This window comes from Amblyomma americanum, chromosome 1 (genome assembly GCF_052857255.1).
Source record: "Amblyomma americanum isolate KBUSLIRL-KWMA chromosome 1, ASM5285725v1, whole genome shotgun sequence".
NCBI classification, from domain to species: domain Eukaryota; kingdom Metazoa; phylum Arthropoda; class Arachnida; order Ixodida; family Ixodidae; genus Amblyomma; species Amblyomma americanum.
In genome coordinates, this window is record NC_135497.1 from 399,102,342 (window position 1) to 399,109,652 (window position 7,311).

The window sequence follows — 7,311 nt, forward strand, 5'->3', positions numbered from 1 at the left end:
GGTGTGATGTAATTCTGAAATGGTTCAGCTGACATTTTCAGAATGTCCTTTCACACTGAGTTCCAGCAAATAGATGAATGATCATACCGCGCATGCCGAGTGTAATGTACGCAATTGAATGCATACACGATGTTGTTTGCAATCGTAGGTAATTGTAGAAATTGTTTAGTATTTATGCAAACACACGAAAACAAACCAATATAACGCAAGGCGATCACTGTCCATGCTACCAAAACGCAGTTCTATAATCGATTTGCGAATTGTGGCGCCTCTTTTTTTTCAGGCCAAAAACGATGATTGTTTCATCAACAGCAGTGACTAAATGACGTTAATTAATCGCTGACTCTAAGCGGAGGCGTCTGAGAAAGCGTGCTCTGGTAGCAGTGCTCGCTGCATCCCTGATGGTCTTGCTGCACTCGTCGCCATTTAGAAGGTCACGAGCACAAAACCAAACACCATCGTAGCTCTCTGTCGCTACACCGAGCTCACGAACACACGAAGGAACACAGCGCCAAAATGACCGGCATCGCAAATAAGGTGACAGCACCCGAGATAACAAACGGTCACGCAAGTCGAAAATTAAAAAGGGATAGAGTGAGAGCCAGCCCTTCCCTCCTTTAAGAACCCTCTCGTTCTGTATCCATCCGCCTAATGTGAGGAGTTTCTTTGAATTAGCCGGAACGGAAGGGGCTCGCGCTTTCCTCCCATTGGGCTGCGTGCGCATATTTTTATCGTAACCGCAGAACAGACGGATTCGCTGTGTTGTGTAAAGTAAAAACTTTGAAAATTAGAACCGCAGGGAAATCTGGGGCTTAGCCAACTTGTTAGAGATATTTGCTGCAGCGGAGACGCGATGGCTGGAAGTGCAACAGACAACGACTGGTGGCTATAGCGCATACACGCGAAGCTTGCGACGACTTACATACAGAGCACCCAACTTGCACAAACATGCATTCCACGATTTTTCTTGATCAACGGCTAGATGGTGACATTTTAGGGAGCACTGCGCTCGCAGTGCTTGAAGAATTGAGTCCTGGCCACAGTTTGCGTGTTGCAGGTCATACTGAGAGCGATAGTACAGGCTGTTTTCACTTCGGTCCCATCAGGATGTGAGCTGGGGATCACACTCGTGACAGCGAGCACAGTGGGCCGCGAGCTGCACTCGGAAGTCACAGATATTCCTAGCAATTCTACCAAAAAGGTAGGCCGGGTTTGATTAGCGCCAGTGAACAAACGTGGCAGCTGATATCCGCCACTGGTGCGTGAAGAAAATAAAAACATATCTGAGCCATCATTGATGACATCGCGGAAAGTAACGACTGCCTACATCAACCTACCGCGAGCACCTACCAGACAGAGCACACGACGACGCGTTTGTTCTGTTTCCGGAAGGACCAGCACCGAATGATTACTGGACATGCGTTTTTGAAAAAAAATTATCGATTTGCCTCGCAACCCAGCCTCGCGGGATTGCTATACACATTTCAGGCGACTGAACTACGGGAGTTCTAAAAAAAAAAATTCTGCACAATCGCGTGCCGTAAACTCATAATCGCGTTAGCACGTTGGTAATTCTCAACTTTTATGGAAAGATAGCGTTACATGCATGTAAACGGAGGAGTCCTTACTATTTCCTTCGACGTCACGGCGCTTTTCCACGGGTGTCGTAGTGAATGTAGCCGTTTCCACGCTGGAGGATCTTTCGGAGAGAGCCGCGCTTCCTTCGGCGCTCCTTAGCTGCGCGCAGTGGTGCGGTTCTGCCGGAGCGACACACCTGCAAAAGAACAGGCAAAAAAAAAAACAGATGCAAACACATCGCTCGGCTGTCTCCTCACCCTCGTCACGGGATGCAGCCTGGTGAGAACTCGCGGCGCCATTCGAAAGTCGCCTAGAACAGAAAGAGTATCTCCTTACATGGAGGGAACCAAAGCGAGTCTCCCCATAGACACCACACGGAGGTACATGGCATGTCCGCTGCGAATACGAGATGGCTCCGGCGCTAGACGATCTGAGCGGAAGAGGCCGGCGCCGACGGCAAGAGGAAAAAAAGCAAGACAGCTTACAAGCGTCGAATCCGAGCAGAAGAGAATTGTTGAACATCCTGTAAGGAACTTTCATGCACTCATTTCGGTAATACTTTCGTTTATTTGCTTTTTTTTCCCCTAAAAAGTGTCTCTTCTCTGTTCAGAAGCAGCCCAAAGTTAGGATATCCCACAACACCCTTTCTGTCGTAATCCCGACGCCTCTTGGGTGCCGTTCCTGTGACGTGAACCGACACCGTGCATCCCGCGCTCGATTGAGAGACGAGACCCAACGTCTGCTTCCGTCATACGTGGAAATAAAACTCCGCGGAGAACATGACACTCAGACAGTACAAGACCACGTGTCACGTGCGGCCGCCGATCGGCTTCTGCCTACCGCGGCACGCAGCCCATATGAAGGGGCTCCCAGCCTATACCTCCCTTTTCCAGCATCCATGGAGAAAACACTTTTCAACTTCTTGCGATAATTGCTTTTGTGACCCCAGGTGGGCAAATGCCCTCATTTTATTTCTCCTTCCTCACCCTCACTTTTGAATACATCGTTCTCCCTCATCCTCTCCTTATTTTGAAAAATTCTACGGCCCTCCCTCACCTTGACTTCCCAAATTTGCTGGCCCTACCCTCACCCTCATCCTCACATCATCGACCCACCCTCACTCCCGCTAATAGGTTTTGTTCTAACAGTTTTTTTTCCAGTCGGCAACTTCTACCGATATTACTGAGTAAAACGTTAGAGAACTCTTGTGCTGCGCTTACGACCTGACGCGGCAGCGTACGCCGTTTGGTGCGTCCTCTGATGCAGGTGCGACTCTTTAGGTTCCTTGACTCGTTACCTGCTTTCCATTCGGAGCAGTCTGACACCGTTGAAAGCATTTTCAACTTTTTTAATTGTTTCAATCAATTCATTGATCGATTACACACTCTCAAGTTTCTTAATTAGCATTATCAATCATTGGATTTTCATTCTGAGCATTTTGACACCTTTTTGGAGGACCGTGCAGGGTGTTTCACCTAAGCCTTTACACAATATTTAAAAATGGGCCTTTAAATCGAAAGCCGTCCTACTCCCCTCCGTAGCTTCTACACCGTATGCGCGAGTTCGACCTTGAACCGGGGAGAAACCACAAGAAAGCTATGAGGTCACCCAGCCACCGCCGAAACCGAGCGCTCGCCTCTGTTTTTTATCGGCCGTCAGCATTGATTGCGTTAATCAGCGTTGGCGTTGACCACGTTCCAGGCTCCGATGATTTTTAGGAAAGGAAGGGCGCATAACTGGCTGCCTGGGACAGTGCAAGCCTCAATCGCGATTTGAGGCACGTGGCGTTGATGAGAGGTGTGGGCTGCATGCATTAGCGGTGACAACGTTGTGGCACACACAGCACTGCAGCAATAGGCCGCAGCGTTCATTGGGTGACCAAACTCTCGCGATCAACCATTAACTGCCACGTGCCAGTGTGGCAGGGTGGGCGCGCTGCCTGTCCAGTTTGCGGAAGGCACTCAACGTTGCAGACGCCAAGCCGCGTCTACTTGCCCGATACACCACACCTTTCGTTCTCTAACCAGCTTCAGCAGTAGTTAAACCGCAGAAAATTTTTTTCAGAATTGTCAAGCAAGCGATTACAGCAACAACCTGCCAGCTTTTCAAAAATTGAGCGACAACATGGGCCCTTAAAAGGGGTCATGACAAGGTCTATCAACAAATCGTAGTTTTACGTTGAAGCTTCTAGCCATGACGTTATTAAGTGTATTAAAAAACAAGTAAGGTTCTCCGTGTGCATTTCAGCTAGGAATTGAAGTTATCGGCTCTAAGCCCCTCCCCATAGCAGCAACGGCAATTTTGAAGCAGCCTGAGTGACGTCATAGACTGGGAGCGTCGTCTGCTACAAAACGGAGTGCCCGCGCCTACTCGAGTCCTTCTGTGACACTGTACGGTAAAGTTGCTGACACGGGGCAGAAGTAGCTGCTCAGAAAAGGGAGGACAGGTGTTTGTTGCCTTTGTCCCTCTCCAACTTGCCCGCATCGCCACACCATCCCCCAAGCCTGATTAAAGAAGAACTCATTCCCCTACGCTTATTAACTGCAGTTCAGTTCAGTAGCGAGCAAGCACGTGACTGTCAGTCTATGTCGTCGTGAACCACGAGCGTGCCAGTGTTGCCTGACTTCCACAGGGTTCAGGACAACTTTAAAAACTCAATTGAAGGTTACTCGCTACACCAAATGAGCTCATATCTTGTCCATTTGTTCTGAGATGGATAGCGAACAACATACAGTACACAGCTTATCTGAAAAATGGTGTCATGACCCCTTTACGTAGAATTACAAATTCGCTTGTCAAAATCATTTTCTTGTGACCCATGCCAAAAGAGTCGATTGTGAATTTTATGGTGCAAGTGCATCTCGGGCCAGGGCGTACCATGGCGCAAGGTGTTTTGATCTTCTCTAGGTGGGGAAAAACCATTTCCCAAGCACTTCATCCTAAAGAAGCCGAGCTCCAACCATGGCGAAAGCTTTAGCCCATTGTATCCCCGGTGGGTACCAGGCAGCACAGGGGATCGAACCCCACACCTCCTGCATGTGAGGCGGATGCTCAAACCACTAAGCCACAGCTGGGATGTCCAAAATACTTACTTGCTTGTACTTTACCATGGTATTAATATGTAACTCTATTTAAACACGCATTTGGTCAGGCATGTGTACTAATGCATGATGATGATGATGAATTTTTATGGCGCAAGGGCATCTATGGCCAAAGAGCGCCATGGCACAAGGTATTTTTCAAATTCTCAAGGTGGGGTCGAAGACCCATTTCCGAAGCATTTCACCCTAAATAAGCCGAGCACCAGACCAGGGGAAAGCTTGTACCCATTGTATCACCGGTGGGTACCCGGCGGCACTGGGGATCGAACCCCGCACCTCCCGCATGCGAGGCGGATGCTCAACCACTTGGCCACCGCTGCGGTTGTACTAATGCAGATCATGGGGAAACTTGTAGAGGAGGAAATATTGAGCCTACAGCTGCAAATTAGGCAAGAAAAATGCACATATTTCTGAAATAACCTTGAATATTGGTAATCTGAACTCAGGTCTCATCACAATGTACATCAGTCTCCTCGCTTTCACATCTGTTGTCTGGCGGTCACATTTATGGTGTACGTGTTACATCCTGGCTTGTACAGTCTTAGCAAGTGTTTTTATCCTTTGTATTGTGTGACTTCCTTTGGCATTTCGCTCTGATTATGTGCCATGGTTTTTCCTTTTTGTAATATTTTTTGTGAATGCCTCCTATATCTTGAGATGATGCTTAAGCACATGTAGCAATAAAAATTTTTTATGCGACTTTGTTTCCTTACTGTATACTCTAGTTGATAAGGTGCAATTCTTTGCAGAACAAGGGTGTTTAAATAAAAAAAAATATTTCCAAGCTTATCTTAACTTGCTTAATTGCCGTACTTGAAAACTGTATCCTATCCAAAGTCCAGAATGCACTTCGGGTTTGAATTATCACATCTGCTCCAACATTCTTTAACACAAGTGCTGTTCTCCACTCAGCCCAGTTCATTTCGAGGCCGCCATCGCATAGCCTGTTTTTGCGCCAAGTTATTAGTCCTGTCCCTTTGCCCGCTTGTCGAAAACACCCTTAAGGTTTGCAAATAAATGTCTGGACAAATAAACATGTCATTCGAAGTCACAATAGGCCACATTGTTCGATAAAAATGGCCAAGTGATAGGACCACAGAATGTAACACAATACATGTTGAGAACAAATTATAAATTATTTTTTTTACTCGGGCCACGAGTTAGAACCACGCAACTCAGTGAAACCAGCCACAATCATGATTTTTTACTGACAGTACTATTATATATGTGTCAGTTTCAATGATTTGCATTTTTTGTTGATGCATTGCTTTGTACTTGTTTACTTTTTTCATGATGACTTCTTTGGCCAAGGCCTTTCACAGAGGCTTCAGTGTTAAAGGGGTTCTGAAAAGAAAATGAAGCCACCCGGTTGTGATTTTCATTGATTCAATAAGTATTGGACATGGCGATTCCGAAATATTTCAGTGCAATATTGAGTCTACATTTATTAAAGCCCGTTGGAAATCGTTGCCTTTTTGCGCTCGTAAAACGACCATGCGACGCCGTCGGCTGACATAAGCACTACCCAACTACGTCACCTTAAGACGCTTAGAAACTTAGATATATCCTTCAGTTTCGTTTACCTCAAAATATTAGATCCACATGAAAGTTAGAAAGCGAAAAAAGTGTGGCAATTTGCACACGGAATTTTACTCGGAAAAGAACAGCACCTGATTCTAGACCGGTCATTGATCTGGGATAACTTTCGGTTTTGGTTACGCTTCTCCGGCCTCCGTGGGGTCTTTCGTTTACATGAACTCGATACAGGGGGGTTCAGTCAGGGCATCGAGTTGAGCAAGGCCGGCCAAACTTACGACTCTCTGTTTACATGCGCTCGAGACGAATGGGTCAACTCTCGTGGCGCGCCCTGCGAGGTGCTACTACACGAGTTGTCAACCGGCTCCAACTTCTGTCCTCACCTGCAGAAAAAATGTTGTCGGAAACCTAAGCGTGAATGATTATATGTATTTTGCGGAGGGGGCTGCTTGTCGACGCACCCTTGGGCGGAGTGGAAAGGTCGAGTCCAGTCCGACACCACTCGCGGCGTTTGCACGAACACAATAACCGGTTTGTGACCAGAAAACTCGATCCAACCCATACCTCCGGCTGCTCGCTACAGTAGCTCGCTGCTCTTTGTGTCGTGGCAGCTCTAGGCTGTGGTTTTCAGCGTGTTATCAGCGTTTCAGTGCACGCCATGCCAACTGTGTGCTTTGTGAGACAGTGCCGCAAGACTTACCAGAATGGAAGCAATGTCAGATTTCACAAGTTGCCCGGAGACCCGCAGCGAAAAGCCGTCTGGCTTCGAGCAATTAACCTCGATACGGGCAGCCAGACCAGGTTCGTGTGCTCCGAGCACTTCCTACCAGGCGACTACGAAACAAACCTGGATGTCATTCGAAGCCTCGGTATGGATTTGAAGAACGCTTGCCTCAAGCGAGACGGCGTACCGACGCAAAACCTCTCGCCCGGCGCACCACCAAAAAAGCGGAGAAGGTCCGAGGTAAGTTCGTGAGATGACAATGATCAACTTTATTACAATTTATTGTCCTTTCTTTCGGTTGCTAACAGCTTTTACTTTTTAACAACTACCCGAACCGCAGGATGTGGAAGTAGTTTTGACAGCCGAAGGCGC

General features: G+C 47.4%; 1 protein-coding gene across 1 annotated transcript in view; it reads right to left on the reverse strand.

Moving 5' to 3' along the window:
- The window catches only part of LOC144102207 (anaphase-promoting complex subunit 10-like), a 72,803-nt gene extending 71,029 nt beyond the window's left edge, over positions 1-1,774 (reverse strand). The window contains exon 1 of the mRNA XM_077635522.1: positions 1,629-1,774. The gene's annotated coding sequence lies outside the window, so the exon portion shown is untranslated. The remainder of the gene's footprint in view (positions 1-1,628) is intronic.
- Between the last annotated feature and the right edge of the window lie 5,537 nt (positions 1,775-7,311).